The 23,625-nt window shown below is 41.2% G+C and overlaps 1 long non-coding RNA gene across 2 annotated transcripts; it reads left to right on the forward strand.

Moving 5' to 3' along the window:
• Positions 1–4,182: 4,182 nt before the first annotated feature.
• Positions 4,183–17,741, forward strand: LOC127076102 (uncharacterized). 2 transcript variants are annotated; one of them, XR_007786758.1, is made up of 2 exons: positions 4,183–4,219; positions 17,506–17,741. It is a non-coding gene; the product is annotated as an uncharacterized LOC127076102 (long non-coding RNA). The 2 variants fall into 2 exon arrangements; XR_007786757.1 differs by lacking the exon at positions 4,183–4,219 and adding an exon at positions 17,214–17,250.
• Positions 17,742–23,625: the final 5,884 nt, after the last annotated feature.

Consider the following 23,625-nt stretch of genomic DNA (forward strand, 5'->3'; position numbering starts at 1 on the left):
AGAAGGTGCAAGCCTAGGGTTTTATTGACTGATCATTGGCCATCTGAGGATTGGGCTGTGAATTAGGGTTTTGTGATTCTCAAAGGATATTGATCTTCATCTTGATTGCAATGATACATCATCATCATCATGATTGGATGTCATCAGAAGATTGAGGCTGATTCCTTGAGATTAGGGTTTTGACCACTGGTCAACCCTAATCAGCTGCATTGGGCCAGTCAGGGCTGGATCAGGAGATGGGGTTTGTGATGAATATGGGGTTCATTATATGATTATATTGAGCTAATTGAGGCTAGGGTATCACCCTTGATCCATTTCAGTTGAAGAGTGGGGCTTAATTTGATCTATGCATTGCCAGATTCATCTGTCAGTTGAAAAGTCAACTGTGGTCAACTGTACATGATTTGGTGAATTTGAAGGTGAAAATGAGTTGAAGACACTTCATTCATGTTGGAACAAGTGTTGAATGACATCTCAATGCTTAAAAATGAAGAAAATCAAGTCAGGACAGAAACTGCCAAAAATAGCAAGTGACCTGTAACTGAAGTTTCCAAAAATGGAAAGTTTTTTGACCTCAAAAACAGATGTCCAAGGAAGCTTCAAATGAAAAATTGTTCAACATGACAGATGTAGATCTTGTTCTCACCTTTCCAAAAAGTCCAAGAACTTGAAAATCCAATGTACGGTTTGCAAAATATGGCTCAGTGAATTTCAGAAAAGACCCGTAATCAGGAGGCCATAACTACCACATACTTTGTCCAAATTGCAAGTTCTTTATATGCACAAACTCCATTTGACATGTACTTTGAGGGTGCATCATTGGATTTTCCCAAAAATGGCCAAGACAAAAAGTCACTTTTCAACTGGACAGCTGAATTGGACCAGGGGCAAAATTGTCCAAATGTCAAAATAATTGGAATTTTTGAATGGGACTTTTTCCAACACCTCAGGAATGGCATTTTAAGTGTGTTTGGATATTCATTTCATGGTTAATGCACATGGTTTGAGTTTTGGCATGAAGAATGAAATGGTCAAAAATGGACATTTTGCAAATACATGGTGAATTTGAGAAATACATGACTAATTGGAATGGGAATTGTTTCTACACTTCACATATGGTGTTTTGGACATGTTGGAACCAATTTTGAGTTGGCATGTGCTGTCATTGTGTATTGACCAATTTGCCCTTGCTTACAAAACAACAAGTTCCATTAACCATGCCATTTAGCTAATTAAGAGGATTAGTGATGGATTAAGGTCACATATATATTCTAAATCACTCCATAATCATAACAGAAAAACACTTTTCCCAAGATTGGATCTGAACTATTGGAATTCTCTCAAGTTTTTCACCAAGAACATTGAACTTCAATTTGCCAATTCTTCATCATCCTTCAACGAAATCTCAAGATTCTTTTTGATTTGGATTGGTATAATCATTCTCTCATGCTGTTTTGATGATTTGGAAGGAGAGGAGTGTGAAATCGCAGCTGCATCTTCAAGCTTCTTCCATGGTGATTGTGGATTTTGAACAATAGGAGTGAAATTGACCAAACCTGAGCATCACACATTGCTGCCACGAGCTTGTACTGCTGCTGTTTTGCCAAATCAAGCGCAAATTCCATCGAATCCAGCACTGTTATAGCAGGTTACATCCGAAATCGATTATCATTAATTGTTGAATGTTTATGTGCATTAGAAAGGTCGTGGTACGTAGATTACAAAGATGCTTTTAGATTTTCGAATGATGAACCATAGGCTGCGCAATCTTGATTTGAAGTTTAGATCTAGAACCCTAAATTCATCGATTCGCACGATTTAGGAAGTTTTAGGATGATTAGAGTTGAGATTCATGATCTACACGTTTGTGCGGTTCCAACGACTATAAGTTTGTTAGTTTTGGTTAGGTTTTGGAAGAAGCGTGTTCTTGAGCTTTCGGTAATTTTCTGGAAAATCTCATGTTGAAGGTGATGAAGTTTACGCGTTTGATCCGTGAAACATTTCGAAAATTCAAAAATGGCGTTTACCGCCCCCACCCTAAAAATTACGAAAATGCCACTCTAATTTAATTAATTAAATTCAATATTAATTCTGAAAATCATAAAAATATCTAACACCTTAAAAAATTCATAAAAAATAGTAAAAAATTCCTAAAAATATGGAGATTTTTTCCTTGACTTTGTTGACTTGTGTAGGTTTTTTTTGACCTATTGGTCAAAGTTGTGCTTGGCAAATATTTTATTTGGCATAGGCTTTTCTAATGTATGTCACATTTTGATACATTTTGGCAATTTGATCATGAAATACTCATATCATAAAATAAATGGCTGAAATTTTTGTGGTGGTTCTTGACTCATTGAGGATTATTTATATGTAAATTTCATGAATTTTGATACCTGGTTAGAGAGCAGCAAATTCTGGAACTTAGGTGTGACAATTTGTGTCACACCTCTTGATGTCACCTTGTTGAATTTAATTGGATGACCTATGCATGTTGGAATTGGCTGAATTTTGCATGATGACTTGTTGACATGTTAGGATGCTTGATGAATTTTTGTAGGATTTTTCACTGTATTTTCAATTTAATCTTGATTTTTCATTTCTGGTTGTTGAAATTGCAAGCTCATGTGATACATGTTGGTAGATTGATTGGGAAATCCTCATATTGTATTGTATGGCCATGAAATTTGATATGCATGAACTAGACACATAATATGACCTCCCTGTTTTGGTCTCATCCATTTCTTTTTTGTTTTCAATGAGATATGAATTTTTGAAGTGGATGTATGCATTGATGGTGTGAATTGGAGCATGAAATTGTGTCTGTTTTTGTTAATTTTCATTGACATGGTTCCATTTGCCCAATTGAGCTCAAATTTGACATGGTAGACCTTGATTGACCCCTGTTTAGGTGTATTTAATTTGAGATTTTTTTGATGTGTTTTGGCATGGCTTTGAATGCAATACTTCTGTTTGTATATTTGGTGCTTCATTTGAACCAATATGGATTGTTTTGTGCATGAATTGAACTTGATGGATGATATAAACATGAGACCAAGGATGTTTGCTCTTGTTTGATGTTAATTTGATGTTGGATGGTGGATACCTTGCTGTTTTAACTTTTTTCTTGCTTTGGGACCCTAGGCTTGGCCTAGTGGTCTAGTTGCTAATGTTTGCTTGGTTTTTCAGGATCAAAAGCAATGTACATGGAGAATGATACAAGTTGATGTTAATTGATGTTGTGGATGTTTGTACACTAACATAACATTGTTTTGTAGGTGTTGGAGCTTGGGCTTAAGCCTTGAGCTTGCTTTGTGTTGTATTGTTTAAACTGTTTGATTGTTTGCTGTACAATTTGTCTGTCTGATTACTGACTGAGTTTGATTGTTTCCAGGTACTTTAGTTGCTCAGTTCCTTGTGAACTATTGCTTTGCTTTGCTTAAGCAACTTGCATTTGAGGTATAACCTTCTTACTTCATGTAGTCTGGAGACCCGGCTGTTACCGGGCCGGGCAAATTGTCTGAAGTCCTCCTTAAGAGGCAATGCTTGTGTATGTTTATTTTCAAGCCCAAGCAGGAAAAGTCCTTCAAGTAAGGCAATTGGTGGAAGGTAGGGACAAGCAACCTGTCCCCCACTATTCAGTGAGTCTTCTCCTTGCTCCCATTACATGGTTGTAGCATTGAGATCAAAAGCCCAAGATCTTGTGCAGTGCACATTGAGTCAGAGTCATCGAGTATAGAAGGGTTCCCCTATTCTGGACCCATGCTCATTTGTCAGCTCTCCCTGGTTAGGGATATGAGCTGTGAGGTCTGATCCTCACTTCATCCCATCATCTGCTTCACCTTAGCCTCGTAATGGCAAGGTTAAGAGCAAACCCAGCCTGTACAGACGACTTGCTTAGGCAGTCAAACCTGATTGATTGAGCCCCCTGTGTTTGGCTATAGTGCGTGTTATGTGTATATCTGATTGACATGTTTGATTGAGATGCCTGTTCTCATTTGATGTATGATATGATTGTATGCTTGTGTGCTAGCTTCTTTCCTGGTTAGGTTAGTTTGCTTATGCAAGTAGGATAGAAAACCGAACTTAGGGTTAACGATGCATGACAACATTAGGCTCGAGTCTCAGCTCCCTAGTTGTGTATTTTTCCCCGGTTTCTGGTTAGCAATTTAGTCCCTTTCAGGGGAACTACATCGCCCTGATCCTCGTGCCAGACGAGGTATGTAGGCAGGTGGTCGTGCGAGACCACTCCGGGCAACCTTTTTCTTTTTTGCGTGTGTTTTGTTTGCCAGCTATCAGGCTCGAGTTCCCGACTCCCTGTTAGTCTGTGTGTTCAATTTCTTCTGACGTCTCAGCGTCTCTTCTGGCTTACTTGATGACTTGTAGGCTCGAGTTCCCGACTCCCTACTAGTTTGCATGTTTTTTCTTTCCCTTTCAGGGGAACTACATCGCCCTGATCCTCGTTCCAGACGAGGTATGTAGGCAGGTGGTCGTGCGAGACCACTCCGGGCGCCTTTTTTTCTTTTTTGCGTGTGTTTGTATGTTTGTTTGTTGTATGCTATTGATTGTTTGGGTTCGGATGCTGACGTAAGTCCAGGATTGGCTGTCGGGCTCCATGTTTGCCCTTTTGAGTGCGTTTTGGTTCGGATGCCGACGTAATTCCATCCAGTGGTTGTCAGGCTCCATGTTTGCCACCCTTGCTTGTTTGTATGTTTTGTGTTGTTTGGCGTGCGTAAGCCGAACTACAGTGGCTCTGATTCTTGTTCCAGACAAGATATGTAGGCATAAGGTGCGATACCTTATCGAGCTCGTTCCTCCTAACCCCACCTGCGTTCCCCGTGTGTGTGTGTGATGTTTAGCAACCTTTTCTTTATTCTAGGACGTGGATCCCGTCGAGTACGACGGACGTGAGGGGTGCTAATACCTTCCCCTTGCGTAACCGACTCCCGAACCTTTTCTCTCTGGTCGCGAGACCATGTCTTTCCAGGTTTCTCTGAGCGTTTCCTTTCCCTATCTTGGGATAAATAACGTTTAGTGGCGGCTCTGTGTGTTTTTATTTTTAGTCTCGCCGGTTGATTTTTCGCAGGATGCGACAGCTGGCGACTCTGCTGGGGACTTGCGATGTAGACCTATGCTGGTCCATCGTCCCTAAGCGAGTCCTTCCTAGCGTTCTAGGATTAGTTTAGGTTGCTTGTTTGTGTTATTTATTGCATTTATTATTCTAACCAGTGTGTATATATTTGCATTAAATGTTTGCATGCATCATACTATCATGTTGTTGCTGTCCTCTGCAGGTGGTTCTGTTGTGTGGGGTGGGTGTTCTGAGTGGGGCTAAAACCCAGGCCCGAGTATACACCTAGGACTAGTGTGGTCTCACGTTGCCTCTTTCATGTTAAGTCAACATGTGCCTGGCGGCGTGATGTGCCACAAGCCGGACGAGGCTCACTTGATAGTGCTCATCTCTGTGGATATTCCGCTTTGTTTGAGTCACTCCATTTGAGTTGTTGACTCTGGTGACCGATCATTCCCGGATCTTTGGTTTAGACGATTTTAAGGGAGCTACAATGGCACACCCGAAAGGGCAAACCCATTGAGTATCTCCGCCCGATTGTCGAGACCATTATCCGCCTTAGGATGACTTGATTAGAACTTACCTGTGAGGGGAGGGTTGTTCTGTCAGATGTTTGTCCAGATGGTGACTCAGATGGTGACTTTTGTTCCGTGGGTCCTATTTATAAGTCGGATTTACGGCCGTTTATTTCAGAGACGCCGGAGTGCTGTCCGTGATTTATCAGTGGGGATCCGTTTATTTCAGGATTCCCCGGGCCGAGATATTTATCAGTGGGGATCCGTTTATTTCAGGATTCCCCGGGCCGATTCAGATGATTATAGGTGTCTGCTCAGAGATTGTGGTTTGGTGATGATGATGTATCAGTTCCGTTTATTTCGGAACCCTCGAGTTGGATTTGTGGTTACAGTTTCCTCAGATGGTTGTGATCAGTTCAGAAATCAGGGCTGTGATTCAGAGCAACAGATGATCAGATGACTTGGAGGATGGCACATTGCATTCATCTGCATCATCCTCATTTTGCATTCATCTGCACCAAACCTACGTCTAGCCATATGGGGAGTATGATGGATTGAGAATCTGGTTGAGAGACATCTGAATGTCAAAACGTTATTGGTGAAATATTATCTGTCTCGATGAAACCAGAATCAAAAGACAGAATCTTCCTCATATGGATAGACGTTGCATTCATGCATATTAACCTGTTTGCTGTTTTGCAGGAATCATTGCTCGTGCTCGCAGAACCGTACCTTTGCACTCGACCCGTCCTCACAGATACTTCACCAGACGCAATACTCCTCGACTGATGGATCCTCCCAACGCTGACATCCTCGAACTGAAAGAGAAGATGGGAGAGCTGATCAATGTCATGCAAGAGTTCGCCTTGGGGCAGAAAGTAATTGCCGAAAAGGTGAGGAGGATTGAAGACTGGCTGAAAATGGGGAAGATACAAGGTAACGCTTCGTCATCTGGACCGAAGAAATTCTTTGGTAATGACCAGCACAAGAAAAATGAGGGTAATACCAGTGCGGTCTACGCTCAGAAAGGACCCAGTAGGGATCGTTACTTCCAGCACACCGCTGCGGTAACTATTCCTGCTGACAATCAGCCTGCACAACAGCAACAGCAGCGTCAGCCAGTTCAGCAGAGGTCTCAGAGGGCAGGATATCCAGTCAGGAGGAGGATGAGTGATCGGCATTTTGACAGGCCGCCTGTGACATACTCTGTCCTATTGAAAAAGCTGAAAGATATGGGGCTGGTACAGTTGAGGACTTTGGCACCTATGGGACCTGATCAAAGGCCAGCCAATTTTGATGAAAATGTCAAATGTGAATTCCATTCGGGTGCTCCCGGGCACAGTGTAGAGGACTGCAAAGCTTTTAAGCACGTAGTCCAAGACCTGGTGGATTCCAAGGCCCTCAATTTTACATTGTCATTGAATGCTGATGCCAATCCCATGCCGGCACATGGTCAGGCGATGGTGAGTGCAATTGCTGAAGATTCAGATTACACCCGGGCAGTGGGTAAAGAAGCTAACAGTGACTGGGGGAATTGATCAATGGATAAAGTCGTGCGTACCAGGGAACTGGAAGGATTAAAGAGATCAGCACCGACACTCATCCTGAAGAGTAATGATTTTCTGTTTTCAATTTTATTTGCATGAAAGCCATATGTGTTGCCCGACACGTAATGGTTCATTGTAAGGGCCACCTCATGTTTAAATTTGCATTTCTGCATCATTAATAAATGGATGTTTTTCAGTCAAAAAGCGGTGTTCCCTGTTTTTCATTTATTTTTGCAGTTTAAAAAACAAATAAAAATGGCAATGTTTATTTTCATTTTCCTTTTTGATTTGTCTCGTTCCGATATCGAAACAAAATAATTCTCCGGATCTCGTTGATAACAATTTGGTTACACCTCATATGACTTCGACAATCCGAGCAATCAGGCTGAAGAAGAAGGCAAAGAAGATTGTGATCTACTGGAATTAACCAGGTTGTTGAGACAAGAGGAGAAGGTGATTCAGCCGCCCGAGGAGCGGGTTGAGATTGTTATTCCACGCACCGCCGAGGTCAGGAAGGAGATGAAAATTAGAGTCGCTTCAGAGGCGAATCGAGAGCAGAATGGTAGCCTTGTTGAAGGAGCAGGTGGACGCATTCACTTGGTCATGTCAGGATATGCCAAGGTCGAATACCGGTGTCGTTGTGCACAAGCTCCCATAGAAAGGAGACTGTCTTCTAAAGGAGCAGAACGCCAGTGCCTGTATCAGAGAGCCATGGTGACTTTGTTTCATGATATGATTCATCATGAAATCGAATGCTATGACATGATAGCAAAGTCCCAAACAGAAGAGGGGCATTTGGTAGATCTGGCCAAGTTGGGGCATCTGGTGGAGATAATTCAAACTGAGGTTGAATTCAGATAAGTGCACTATCAGAGTGCGATCCAGTAAGATGTTGGGGTTCATTGTAAGGAAGGAATCGAGGTTCATCCTGCAAAAAAAAAAAAACAGAGAAACGCCTGAACCGAGAAAGAAAAAAAGAGGTGCGTGGTTTCTTAGAAAGATTGAACTACTGTCATGGTTCACATCTCATCTAACAGCCATGTGGGAACCTATTCAAGAAAAAAAATCAAACGGTCAGGTGAAATAATGATTGCCCAGGGGCATGGAAAGAATAAAAGAAAAGTGGCAGGAACCTCTGATTCCGATGTCTCCCGTGGAAGGAACAATTGTCAATCTGTACTTGACGGCCTTCGAGGGGTCTACGAAGTGCGTACTGGGGCAGCATGACGAGTCTTGTCGAAAAGAGCATGCAATTTACCTAAGAAAAAAGTTTACCGACTGTGAAACAATACATTCACTGTTCGAGAAAACTTGCTGTACTTTGGCATAGGCTGCTCGCCGACTGAGACAGTATATGCTGATTCATGCCACTTTGTGGATTTCCGAGATGGATCCGATCGAGTATGGGTTTGAGAATCCAGCATTGACCGGACGGGTTGCGGGAGAGCAAAATAATGTTGACTGATTTGTGACACTCTCAAAAAGCAATCAAGGGGTGTATTGTCTGATTACATCTCTCTGCAACCCGTTGAGATTATCAACCGATGAAGTTTGAGTTCCCTGATGAGGACATCTCGAGGTGCTCTAATCGAAAGATTGAGAGTGACCGATCCTGGAGGAGGGGCCTGACCCTGAATCCGCACGGATTCTGATGTCTGATGGGGAGGTTAAGGTGAATGAGCTTTTGTTGCCCGGATAACATTTGAATACACCAACGACGGTGTGATTGAGTAGGAAACTGGTATCCTGGGTATTGATCTTCGGTGTGTCTACTGGGGCAACTCCTTTCTCATTGGTATATGGAATGGAGGCGGTATTACCTGTTGAGGTTCAGATTCCCTCTTTGAGAGTCCTGATGGACGTGAAATTGCAAGAGGCTGAATGGGTGAGGACCCGATATGAAGAGTTGAGCCTGATAGAGGAAAAGAGGCTAGCCGCCATCTGTCATGGGCAGTTGTACCAGCAAAGGATGAAACGTGCTTTTGACAAGAAGGTGCGACCTCGGGTATATCACGTAGGTGATATGGTGCTGAAAAGGATCCTTCCTCCTCAAAACGATCGAAGGGGCAAATGGACACCGAATTATGAAGGTTCATTCGTGGTCAAGAAGGTTTTCTCTGGCGGAGCCTTGTTGTTAACGACCATGGATGGCGAAGATTTTCCATCCCCTGTGGATGCGGACGCAGTTAAAAAAATACTTCGTATAAAGAGACCCGCTGGACGAAAAGAACAAAATAGTCCAGGCAAAAATGGGCATCCTGGCGAACCAAAAACAGAAAGAAAGGTTCGGGCAAAAATTAGGGATAAAAATGAAAAATGTACACCCGGCAAGTCGAAAACCTGAAAAGGCGACTTGGGCAAAAAGGGGTATCCCGGTGGACTGAAAACCCGAAAGGGCGGTCCAGGCAAAAGAGGGATTGAAACGAACAACTGCGTCCAGCATGATCGTTTGCGCTTTGGTTAAAAGCCTCATGGATAATACCCGGTAGGGATCAGTTAGAATTGTCTTGTTCAGAAGGCAGGAAGCATGGAGAGTCTGAGGACATATGGGGTGTAACCGAGTTGGAACTCGATGAGATCACGGGTTTCACGTTGCCATTAGGATAGATTTTTCCTTTTGTGCGCAATTACCTCTTTTCAGGAATTGCTTCCTTTTGTATTGCTCATTTGAGCCACACTTTTCAAATCAACAAAATGCACATTCAGTCAAATAATTTTGTTTTTGTTTTTCATTACCGTTTTGATTGCAAGAACATCCAATTATTTTTGATAAAGAATCTTGCATTTTTAAGACATACAGGTTCCTTCCAATGCATGTTTATAAGATTGAAGGCTTGAAATCTTATTTGGAAGGTTGAGTGACCCAAGTGTTGAAATCTTGACATGCCTGGGGCACGGTTTTATCTGACGATCTGTTTTGCAGGAACTGTTAGATATTCTTCACTCACTTGCAGGTTGTGATGTGGAAGCTTTGTCACAGATCCCCAGAGAGTCCGACCAGGAACGAATGAATGTGAAGGGATGACGAAAAAACGTTGAGGCGTACGATGATCCTTGATGTTAATCAAGAAGACTCTTCAAAGTCGGAAGACTTGAAAGTATGTAATTCCCCACAGAGTTTGACCAGAAACGAATGAATGGGTAGAGAAGCAGTGAAAGACGTCGAGGCGTCCGAAGACCCTTGAAATTAACCAAGAAGACTCTTCAAAGTCGAAAGGTTGAAATTTCTGTATAAATCCCAGGAGTACGTTTCCGTCGAGCGTGGGGCGATTGGGAATACAAGATGATGGAGCAGAAAAGGTCCAGATGAGTCTGGGAATTCTCAAAAGTGGAAAGCTGATACGAGATTGGGAGATAGATACCGTGGTTCGACGAGTCGACGGGTGTTTTGTACCAACTTTTCTCATTTCCCAGCAAGGTCCCCGAGCAGAATCATAGGACTAGCTCCCCAGCAGATTCAAGGTCTGTGGACTTCCCTAGCCAAGTCAGGGTGGTTATCCCCGGCGGGTTTACGATGGTGTTCCTCAGCAGCCGGGTCTGAAGGTTGTTATCCCCGAGTGGAGCGGGTTCAAAGAAATATATCTCCAGCAGTTCCCCGAGTGGAGCGGGGTTTTTCAAAGAAATATATCTCCAGCAGTTCCCCGAGTGGAGCGGGTTTTTTTCAATGACATATCTCTCCAACAGTGTTCATTCTACCAGTGGATTGAACGAGTTTCTGTAGCAGACGAATATCTGCATCCCCGGCCGAGGGTATCCTACATGTGGATTGATTGGGTCCTCCCCAGCGGAGTAGTTGTCGTTCCCCTAGCAGGGTCTGGATGGTATTCCCCCAGCAGGTTGAAGATTGCTCATTTCCCCAGCGGGAGTATCTGTGAGGGTTCCCAAAGCAGAGTTGGGATCTATATCCCCAGCAAGTCAAAGACTGTGGTATTCCCACAGAGTGCAGTGAAGGATCTGTATCCCCAGCATGTCCTCGAGAGGGTGGGGTGCAAAGGAGGTATTCCCCAGCATGTCCTCGAGAGGGTTGGGTGCAAAGGATCTGTATCCCCAGCAAGGGTTGTCTATTTCCTAGCAGCAGTGCTATCCCCGGCAGGGTGGAAATCGGAGCAGTGGCGAGTTCCTCAGCAGAGAGTCTCGTATTCCCCAGAAAATTCCCTTGAGGGGGATATTTTTATGCATTCATCATGTAGAATAAGCATTGCATATTGCATAGAAAAATAAATAATCGCGTAGCATTTCCATAATTATGGAGCATTACGCAGAAGAAATCAAGCATGCATCATTGCAAACGTCAGCTAGTCTCAAGCCGTGGTTACTGTTTGAGAGGTATTTTGCCAGAAAATGAAAGTGTTACTCCGAGTAGTATAGCCTCATGATTGGATCACAGGTATTGTCCCAGTGGTACGACACTGGAGAAGACTCCTTCCGTCGGACGGAGATGGAAAAGGGATGTATTCAACGCAACCCAAACTGTGGTTAACGCTTGAAGATTTGGGGTTCACCAAAGGTGAAGATGTTACTTTGAGGAGATTAGCATCACAACGTCAGATCAGCAATGTTCCCCAGTAGTGCGATATTGGAGGAAATGTTCCCGTCGGACAGAGATGGGGATACAGTCAGAAGACGTTACGCGATCAGCGCGATTCAAGCCGTGATTACCGCTTGAGGTTTGGTTTTGTCTGACAGCGAAGACGATGCTCCGAGGAGTTCAGCATTGTGAGTTTGGAACCACCGTTTCTTCCCAGACATCAGTAAGTGTTTGGTCGATCATTGTTTGATGTCTGTCCGCATCATTGTTTGATGTCTGTCCGCATCATTGTTTGATGTCTGTCCGCATCATTGTTTGATGTCTGTCCGCATCATTGTTTGATGTCTGTCCGCATCATTGTTTGATGTCTGTCCGCATCATTGTTTGATGTCTGTCCGCATCATTGTTTGATGTCTGTCCGCATCATTGTTTGATGTCTGTCCGCATCATTGTTTGATGTCTGTCCGCATCATTGTTTGATGTCTGTCCGCATCATTGTTTGATGTCTGTCCGCATCATTGTTTGATGTCTGTCCGCATCATTGTTTGATGTCTGTCCGCATCATTGATTGATGTCTGTCCGCATCATTGTTTGATGTCTGTCCGCATCATTGTTTGATGTCTGTCCGCATCATTGTTTGATGTCATGTCAACATCATTGTTCGGTGCCTGTAAACATCGAGTTTCCTCCCGGTCATTGGTTAATGTCTGGTCGAGCTTTTTTTGGTGTCAGTAAACATCATCGTCCGATGTTCAGTAAACGTCGAGTTTCTTCCCAGTCATCAGTCAGTGTCTGGTTGAAGGTGTACCCTCTGACGTGTTGCCCTTAGAGTGGTGATTAGTGAAGTTTCCGACTATCAGGTTGAAGCACTTATGGTATTCAGGCCAGTTTTTCGGAGTTCAGACCGAAGTGGTTTTCGGACCAGGTAGAAGAAGAGAAAATTTTCGGGGTTCAAGAAAAGCAAAAAAAGAATGAGAATCCCGAGTGGATGTGTGGTGATCAGACCATGGTTATCCCTGAGTTACCATTTATTTTGGTATCCAGGTCGACGTTGTTCAGAGTTTGTTTCTTCGCCGATGCTGACAGGCGTTAATTATATCCCATCAGAGTGCAAATTGTTCGTCTGTTCTTGGTATTCAATCACTCTTCATCCTGATCATCCGAAAGCCGAGGCTATTTCGTATCGACAGGTTCACAGTGGATTGAATAGGGGCAGCTGTAACACCTCAAAATTTGCCCTCCTCTCTTGGGACTAAGCATTAACATATTTGCATATCATTTTAGGGCATTAGGCATTTCATATTGCATAACATGTGGATACATTTTGCAAGCCATCTTCCCAAGTCTTGGTCAGAAGGTGAGGAAGTCAGAAGGTGCAAGCCTAGGGTTTTATTGACTGATCATTGGCCATCTGAGGATTGGGCTGTGAATTAGGGTTTTGTGATTCTCAAAGGATATTGATCTTCATCTTGATTGCAATGATACATCATCATCATCATGATTGGATGTCATCAGAAGATTGAGGCTGATTCCTTGAGATTAGGGTTTTGACCACTGGTCAACCCTAATCAGCTGCATTGGGCCAGTCAGGGCTGGATCAGGAGATGGGGTTTGTGATGAATATGGGGTTCATTATATGATTATATTGAGCTAATTGAGGCTAGGGTATCACCCTTGATCCATTTCAGTTGAAGAGTGGGGCTTAATTTGATCTATGCATTGCCAGATTCATCTGTCAGTTGAAAAGTCAACTGTGGTCAACTGTACATGATTTGGTGAATTTGAAGGTGAAAATGAGTTGAAGACACTTCATTCATGTTGGAACAAGTGTTGAATGACATCTCAATGCTTAAAAATGAAGAAAATCAAGTCAGGACAGAAACTGCCAAAAATAGCAAGTGACCTGTAACTGAAGTTTCCAAAAATGGAAAGTTTTTTGACCTCAAAAACAGATGTCCAAGGAAGCTTCAAATGAAAAATTGTTCAACATGACAGATGTAGATCTTGTTCTCACCTTTCCAAAAAGTCCAAGAACTTGAAAATCCAATGTACGGTTTGCAAAATATGGCTCAGTGAATTTCAGAAAAGACCCGTAATCAGGAGGCCATAACTACCACATACTTTGTCCAAATTGCAAGTTCTTTATATGCACAAACTCCATTTGACATGTACTTTGAGGGTGCATCATTGGATTTTCCCAAAAATGGCCAAGACAAAAAGTCACTTTTCAACTGGACAGCTGAATTGGACCAGGGGCAAAATTGTCCAAATGTCAAAATAATTGGAATTTTTGAATGGGACTTTTTCCAACACCTCAGGAATGGCATTTTAAGTGTGTTTGGATATTCATTTCATGGTTAATGCACATGGTTTGAGTTTTGGCATGAAGAATGAAATGGTCAAAAATGGACATTTTGCAAATACATGGTGAATTTGAGAAATACATGACTAATTGGAATGGGAATTGTTTCTACACTTCACATATGGTGTTTTGGACATGTTGGAACCAATTTTGAGTTGGCATGTGCTGTCATTGTGTATTGACCAATTTGCCCTTGCTTACAAAACAACAAGTTCCATTAACCATGCCATTTAGCTAATTAAGAGGATTAGTGATGGATTAAGGTCACATATATATTCTAAATCACTCCATAATCATAACAGAAAACACTTTTCCCAAGATTGGATCTGAACTATTGGAATTCTCTCAAGTTTTTCACCAAGAACATTGAACTTCAATTTGCCAATTCTTCATCATCCTTCAACGAAATCTCAAGATTCTTTTTGATTTGGATTGGTATAATCATTCTCTCATGCTGTTTTGATGATTTGGAAGGAGAGGAGTGTGAAATCGCAGCTGCATCTTCAAGCTTCTTCCATGGTGATTGTGGATTTTGAACAATAGGAGTGAAATTGACCAAACCTGAGCATCACACATTGCTGCCACGAGCTTGTACTGCTGCTGTTTTGCCAAATCAAGCGCAAATTCCATCGAATCCAGCACTGTTATAGCAGGTTACATCCGAAATCGATTATCATTAATTGTTGAATGTTTATGTGCATTAGAAAGGTCGTGGTACGTAGATTACAAAGATGCTTTTAGATTTTCGAATGATGAACCATAGGCTGCGCAATCTTGATTTGAAGTTTAGATCTAGAACCCTAAATTCATCGATTCGCACGATTTAGGAAGTTTTAGGATGATTAGAGTTGAGATTCATGATCTACACGTTTGTGCGGTTCCAACGACTATAAGTTTGTTAGTTTTGGTTAGGTTTTGGAAGAAGCGTGTTCTTGAGCTTTCGGTAATTTTCTGGAAAATCTCATGTTGAAGGTGATGAAGTTTACGCGTTTGATCCGTGAAACATTTCGAAAATTCAAAAATGGCGTTTACCGCCCCCACCCTAAAAATTACGAAAATGCCACTCTAATTTAATTAATTAAATTCAATATTAATTCTGAAAATCATAAAAAATATCTAACACCTTAAAAAATTCATAAAAAATAGTAAAAAATTCCTAAAAATATGGAGATTTTTTCCTTGACTTTGTTGACTTGTGTAGGTTTTTTTTGACCTATTGGTCAAAGTTGTGCTTGGCAAATATTTTATTTGGCATAGGCTTTTCTAATGTATGTCACATTTTGATACATTTTGGCAATTTGATCATGAAATACTCATATCATAAAATAAATGGCTGAAAATTTTTGTGGTGGTTCTTGACTCATTGAGGATTATTTATATGTAAATTTCATGAATTTTTGATACCTGGTTAGAGAGCAGCAAATTCTGGAACTTAGGTGTGACAATTTGTGTCACACCTCTTGATGTCACCTTGTTGAATTTAATTGGATGACCTATGCATGTTGGAATTGGCTGAAATTTTGCATGATGACTTGTTGACATGTTAGGATGCTTGATGAATTTTTGTAGGATTTTTCACTGTATTTTCAATTTAATCTTGATTTTTCATTTCTGGTTGTTGAAATTGCAAGCTCATGTGATACATGTTGGTAGATTGATTGGGAAATCCTCATATTGTATTGTATGGCCATGAAATTTGATATGCATGAACTAGACACATAATATGACCTCCCTGTTTTGGTCTCATCCATTTCTTTTTTGTTTTCAATGAGATATGAATTTTTGAAGTGGATGTATGCATTGATGGTGTGAATTGGAGCATGAAATTGTGTCTGTTTTTGTTGATTTTCATTGACATGGTTCCATTTGCCCAATTGAGCTCAAATTTGACATGGTAGACCTTGATTGACCCCTGTTTAGGTGTATTTAATTTGAGATTTTTTTGATGTGTTTTGGCATGGCTTTGAATGCAATACTTCTGTTTGTATATTTGGTGCTTCATTTGAACCAATATGGATTGTTTTGTGCATGAATTGAACTTGATGGATGATATAAACATGAGACCAAGGATGTTTGCTCTTGTTTGATGTTAATTTGATGTTGGATGGTGGATACCTTGCTGTTTTAACTTTTTTCTTGCTTTGGGACCCTAGGCTTGGCCTAGTGGTCTAGTTGCTAATGTTTGCTTGGTTTTTCAGGATCAAAAGCAATGTACATGGAGAATGATACAAGTTGATGTTAATTGATGTTGTGGATGTTTGTACACTAACATAACATTGTTTTGTAGGTGTTGGAGCTTGGGCTTAAGCCTTGAGCTTGCTTTGTGTTGTATTGTTTAAACTGTTTGATTGTTTGCTGTACAATTTGTCTGTCTGATTACTGACTGAGTTTGATTGTTTCCAGGTACTTTAGTTGCTCAGTTCCTTGTGAACTATTGCTTTGCTTTGCTTAAGCAACTTGCATTTGAGGTATAACCTTCTTACTTCATGTAGTCTGGAGACCCGGCTGTTACCGGGCCGGGCAAATTGTCTGAAGTCCTCCTTAAGAGGCAATGCTTGTGTATGTTTATTTTCAAGCCCAAGCAGGAAAAGTCCTTCAAGTAAGGCAATTGGTGGAAGGTAGGGACAAGCAACCTGTCCCCCACTATTCAGTGAGTCTTCTCCTTGCTCCCATTACATGGTTGTAGCATTGAGATCAAAAGCCCAAGATCTTGTGCAGTGCACATTGAGTCAGAGTCATCGAGTATAGAAGGGTTCCCCTATTCTGGACCCATGCTCATTTGTCAGCTCTCCCTGGTTAGGGATATGAGCTGTGAGGTCTGATCCTCACTTCATCCCATCATCTGCTTCACCTTAGCCTCGTAATGGCAAGGTTAAGAGCAAACCCAGCCTGTACAGACGACTTGCTTAGGCAGTCAAACCTGATTGATTGAGCCCCCTTGTTTGGCTATAGTGCGTGTTATGTGTATATCTGATTGACATGTTTGATTGAGATGCCTGTTCTCATTTGATGTATGATATGATTGTATGCTTGTGTGCTAGCTTCTTTCCTGGTTAGGTTAGTTTGCTTATGCAAGTAGGATAGAAAACCGAACTTAGGGTTAACGATGCATGACAACATTAGGCTCGAGTCTCAGCTCCCTAGTTGTGTATTTTTCCCCGGTTTCTGGTTAGCAATTTAGTCCCTTTCAGGGGAACTACATCGCCCTGATCCTCGTGCCAGACGAGGTATGTAGGCAGGTGGTCGTGCGAGACCACTCCGGGCAACCTTTTTCTTTTTTGCGTGTGTTTTGTTTGCCAGCTATCAGGCTCGAGTTCCCGACTCCCTGTTAGTCTGTGTGTTCAATTTCTTCTGACGTCTCAGCGTCTCTTCTGGCTTGCTTGATGACTTGTAGGCTCGAGTTCCCGACTCCCTACTAGTTTGCATGTTTTTTCTTTCCCTTTCAGGGGAACTACATCGCCCTGATCCTCGTTCCAGACGAGGTATGTAGGCAGGTGGTCGTGCGAGACCACTCCGGGCGCCTTTTTTTCTTTTTTGCGTGTGTTTGTATGTTTGTTTGTTGTATGCTATTGATTGTTTGGGTTCGGATGCTGACGTAAGTCCAGGATTGGCTGTCGGGCTCCATGTTTGCCCTTTTGAGTGCGTTTTGGTTCGGATGCCGACGTAATTCCATCCAGTGGTTGTCGGGCTCCATGTTTGCCACCCTTGCTTGTTTGTATGTTTTGTGTTGTTTGGCGTGCGTAAGCCGAACTACAGTGGCTCTGATTCTTGTTCCAGACAAGATATGTAGGCATAAGGTGCGATACCTTATCGAGCTCGTTCCTCCTAACCCCACCTGCGTTCCCCGTGTGTGTGTGTGATGTTTAGCAACCTTTTCTTTATTCTAGGACGTGGATCCCGTCGAGTACGACGGACGTGAGGGGTGCTAATACCTTCCCCTTGCGTAACCGACTCCCGAACCTTTTCTCTCTGGTCGCGAGACCATGTCTTTCCAGGTTTCTCTGAGCGTTTCCTTTCCCTATCTTGGGATAAATAACGTTTAGTGGCGGCTCTGTGTGTTTTTATTTTTAGTCTCGCCGGTTGATTTTTCGCAGGATGCGACAGTGTGCATTTAAATTAGGTGACTATATGTGTTGTTGGGGTGTAGTGGTAATGGTGGGGTGTGGCGAGACGTAGTAGCTTGGTAGAATAATTTAGAAAAATAATTAAAATAATTAGCATTTTAATTATAATAGAAAAAAATTGAAAAAAATGGTAAAGAATAAGGAATTTAGTCGATTGTGTGATTTGAGGAAAGTAGGTGGTAAGAGGAAAGAAGCTGAAAATTAACTTGGGCAATAATAATCATTAGGCAAAATATTGAGAATACTATATATTTTAAAAGTTCAAGAAAATTAGGTTTTTAGATAAACCTTTTGATAGTACGTGAAAACAAGAAGCTAGAGAAATAAGAGCATTTGGAGCAAGAACTAGGTTTTGAAGAGAGAATCCATAGGAATTGCTTGATTTGCCATTATATTTGGAAATCTAAGGTAGGGGGAGAAATGGCTCTCAATATGTGTGTATTGTATGATGGGATATATAAGAGAGATCATTGCCTAATGGTGAAATAATTAAGTTGTATTCATGTGTATAATGTATTTATGAATGTGTTGACATGTATGATCGATTAGCGACTCGTTGTGATTACCTAATGATGTATTGATGTCATGATGAATTAACATGATTGAATGCTTGTGAATACGCATTTGTTGAGTTATTGTTGTTTTTCTAATATCATAACATTGATTAATTGTTGCGTATGGTGAATGGTTTTGTGCATAATGGTGATAAATGCATGGTGATTATTTTGGGGAACCTTTTGGTGATAATGCATGTTATTGAGAGTCATGCATCATGGTGTATGGACTTTGGTCCAGTTTTGGTGTGCGTTGGTCCTATGGTGGGGATTCAGGAGTGAGTAGCTGGTTCCATATGGGAATCAGTGAAGTGTTACATGTGGTCATGGTAACGATTTGGTGTGTTCTGGTCCTATGATAGGGATTCAGGAGAGAGATGAATTTGAGTGTTCATAAATGGTACCGCGTGCATAATGAGTCAATTATGGAGTACATTGCATACATGTTTGTATATGTATTTCATTGTTCATGATGCTGTTGATTGGTTGAGAAAATGTGCATGTTGTTGCGAATGAGTGTGAGACTATGTTGTTGTTGATAGTGTAATGAATGTGTGCTTGTTGTATATTCTCTACTTTAGCATTCTTTACACTGTTTATATTGATTATTGTTTCTCACCCCTTTTGCTTCATATTATCCATGATGGACATCTTGCAGATACTCAAGAGTGATTTTTGTTGTTGTTGGAAGGTGGCTTGTTAGAGCTACTATTCGCTTTTATTTTATTCGCTTGATAGTACATTAGTAGTTTTTTTTCTCTGATCGTGTAACATTGGGGATAGGAGTTATTATGTTTTTAGATTTGTTGTTGCTTTTGTTATATTTGGAGTTTATAACTTATTTATTAAGTTGGGTTGAAAAATGTTTTCCACTACGTAGTTTTAAATGATTGATGTGTTTTCTAAGGATTGTCGTTGATGACACCTAAAATTGTCGTGTAATACTTTATTTATAAATTTTGGGGTTTAGGGTGTTACATAATGGTGTCAGAGCAGGTCCGTACATTCGGCCAGGTTTTGTAATATTGTCTGTTCTCTAGTGCGCGACTGATTACAGTCCGTCATTGCATTAATTTATTCGAAGAATCTGATCAAAACAAGTGAAAGATGAGCTAAAATGAATAAGAAAGACCAAAGAATGAGGAAAAAATAGTTAAGTATGAAGAAATTGGACTTAGTGAAAATTCATATGAAAAGGTGAACAAAATTGGGCAGACACTAAAATAATCATGTGCAATATCACATAGCATCGTGCACGCGATAGTGACATAAAGGTTGCATCGCGCGATGTAAATCATCACGCGCGATAGCTTCTTTTTCAGGGATTTTTCTGACGCGTGTGATCCATTATGAGCTCTTTCTAAGGGGAAATGTTGCACTTTTGAAAGGGTTACGAAAAGTGGCACTACAAGTACAACTTTTACAGCATCAAGGGTGATTTGAAGAGCATTTGAAGCCATTGGAGGTCAACCCTTCAAGGAAAACAATATGTTATTCTTCTTTATTCATTTGGTATTGTAGTAGTTAAACTCCGCTAGGTTAGGTTGTGTGTCATGAACCTTTTTCAATATTGTTGGATACATATGGAATACTAACCATTAGTCTATATGTTGTACCTAGGGCAATTGTTGTACTTATGTTGGTTGAGTTGTAATAGGAGACCCCGAGTAATGGCATAGGAAATTAACGTTCTTTGCTGTAGCACCTCAAATTTGCACCTATCATTGTACATACATTTTCATGTTAGGTCATAGCATATCATGGTCCATTGCATAGCATTGCATTGCCTCTTTTGCCTCAAGTGCAAGCCAAGTCAGAGATTAGGTCAAACTGATCAGGAGATCAGTCAACCAAGCAAGCAAGTGCATTTCTCAAGGAGCCAAGGCCCTAGGGTTTGTCCAACAAGTTCACATGACTTGGGGGTCCATTTGAAGTGTTCAAGTCAAGGGTTGAAGGCTCAGAGGTCATCAGTTCATACACAGAAAGTCAAAGACAGTCAACAGTCAGTCAAAGCAGTGGATGGTGGCCATTCTTGTGGAATTTGGGCACCATGGTCAATAATCAAGAGTTCATATGTCTTGGGACATCATTTAAAGTCAAGATCTCAAGGAATTAGGGTTTGGAATTCATCAGAAGAGGTTCAGTCAGGCAGAAACCCTAAAAGTCAACTGTTGGTCAACTGTCCATTTAATCAGTGATTTGATGATGGGATTTGGTTTGTGAGATCTTATTCATGTCCAAATAGTCATAATATATCATGCCAAACACCATCATGGAAGAATTTGAAGCCAGATCAAAAATTTCCAAAAATGGAAACTGGGCCTGTAACTGAAACCTGCCATAAATGGAAAGTCTTGATCCTCAAACTTACATCATGATACAATCCTCAAATGAATTTTTGCCCAACATGAAAGTTGAAGATCTTGTTCTCCCATTTCCAAAAAGTCCTAGAACTCTCAATTCCCATGTGTGGTTGGCAAGTTATGATCGAATCGATTTCAGAAATTCTTGAACTTCAAAGGGCCATATCTCTCAAACCATTTGGCCAATTTTGGTGGGGTTTTTTCCTACAAGTCACATTTGATCCCCTCTTTCCAAAAATATAAATTTCATGAGCCAAAACTTCACCAATCAAAATGGCATATTTTGACTTTTCTCATTTAAATGCAAGTTTGACCAAGAGTTGACTTTTTGATATAAACACTTTTCTAACATTTGGCCAATTGGAACAGCTCAGAAATATCATTTTAAATGTGTTTGCAAGCTCATTTTATGCAGTACATGAGGCCATGGCTTGATTGCTTGAATTGTAAGAAAAGTACAATTTCACCATACTTGTCCATACCATCCACCATGCCATGCCTTGTACCACAACCTAGCAGCATTGTGCATCATTGTTTTTCTGTCATTTGAGACCTCATCTTGCAGCATAAACCAACAGCAAAAAGAAGCCATGCCTTACTTGCTTAAAATTTGGAAAAGGAAAGTACTTTGCAACCATCCACCCATACTTCTAACAATGCCTTGTACTGTCCAGCAGAGTTTTGTTCATCTTGTTCCTGTCAATTAAGGACACTAGGAGCAGCCACACAAGCCACATTTTTTTGACAGCAGAAGGATAGAAGTTCATTCATACACAAAAACCACCTTTGGCCATTCTCGTCTAGAACCTGTCACAGCTCCAACAGCAGGGGGGATGGCATTTTTTCTGTCATGGACACACACATAGGACAGTAGCAGCTACTGGCAGCCAACCTCCAAACCAGCAAAAAAAAACTACCTTCACTCACTCCCTCAAATTTTGATTTTGCTTTGGCATTTTAAAAAAATCTGTCACAACTCAAAAGGACAAAAAAACCATGCCTAGGGCCATAAAACATAACATAGCATACCAACCAACTGGATTCACTCTCAAAAAAATCCATTCACCTTGTTGCTTGCATTCCAATTTCCTGTCAAACTGTCAAGAAAGCATGGCAAAGACCAAAGAGCAGACCTTGTACATGTTCCTGCTGTCATTTCTGAATTGCAATTGCCTTACCACAACCACATAACAGAACTCATTCATTGAGACTCAGCTGGGCATTTTGCAATTTCTGTCAAAAGAATTCTCCAAAACCTCATCCTTGCCATTTTACAAAAACCTGTCCCAAAAACTCAATGAGCTTGAGCTTAGCCATGACTATTTTCACATTCCACTCATCATTTTGAACCAACAGCAGCCAGCATACCACAACCACCTTCACTCATTTTCCAACCTCATCCTTGCTTGCTTGGCATTTGTCATTGGCTGTCAAATAAAAAGATCACAATAAACAAACCCTGACCCTGCTACTTGCATTTCATCTTTAATTTCCAATAGTCCAACCCTGCATTGCATCTTCAAAACCTGCTAACCAACAGACCAACCAAGAAGCCTAACTCATCCTAACTGCACTCACCCTTGTTTTGCCTCTCAAATTTTCTGTCCAAACACAAAGTGACCAAACCATCATAGCAGCCTCATGACACACAAAAAACCTTGGCCATTGCTCATCACCATCTTTCTCATGTTGAACCACTAAATTGCAGCCACAATCAAAACACTGCAGACAAAAAAGCACTAATCCTGTAAGGCCTCATTCACCTGGCCTTGACATCTCAAAAGAAGCTTTCCAAAACTCCACAGTTCCAAGACCCTGCCCTGCTTTGATAACAACATTCCCTCATTTTGCTGTCAAACAAGCCTTGCTAGTAACCTTCCAACAGCAAACATTAGCAACCTAGCAACCTTCATTTTCCACACTGTCAAATCCTGCAGCATCAAAAAGCCAACATCCAACAGCAAGAAAAACTTGGTTACTTCACTCATTCTCCAAAAATCCCTCTCACTTGCATTTGTTCAAAACAGTCCAAACACAAAAGATTGAACCTTGCATTGCTATTTTCACTATGGTACTCAAAATGGCCTTGGCTTTGGCTTCATCCACTCATCAAAATGAATAAGCAGCAGCCACAAAACACACAACAAGAAACCATTGCTTTTCATTCTCTCAAAAGACCACTTTTGCATTTTTCAACTTCCTATCCAAAACCTCCAAAGGACCAAATTTGCTTGGCTTGAAACATCATTAAAACAGCATTTTGGACCTGTGGCAATCATCATTTTCCACCTGAAAATTCCTTTTCCACCACTGCTTTGAAAGAACATTCATCCATGGCCATCCAAGATTGAAGCATCCACAAGTCAAACAACCTTCACCATTCATCATCAAGAAGGCTCTAGGACAGTTATTCCACTTCAAAACCATCAAAAAGCATCTGTACACAACTGTCCTTCAAAAATAGGTATGGATTCGACCTCCCTCTTTTGTCAAATTGATACACACTTTGGATATGTCTTTCTATGCTGGTTGTCATGATGCTTACACTTTTTGAAATGAAT

Source organism: Lathyrus oleraceus, chromosome 4 (genome assembly GCF_024323335.1).
Source record: "Lathyrus oleraceus cultivar Zhongwan6 chromosome 4, CAAS_Psat_ZW6_1.0, whole genome shotgun sequence".
NCBI lineage: Eukaryota > Viridiplantae > Streptophyta > Magnoliopsida > Fabales > Fabaceae > Lathyrus > Lathyrus oleraceus.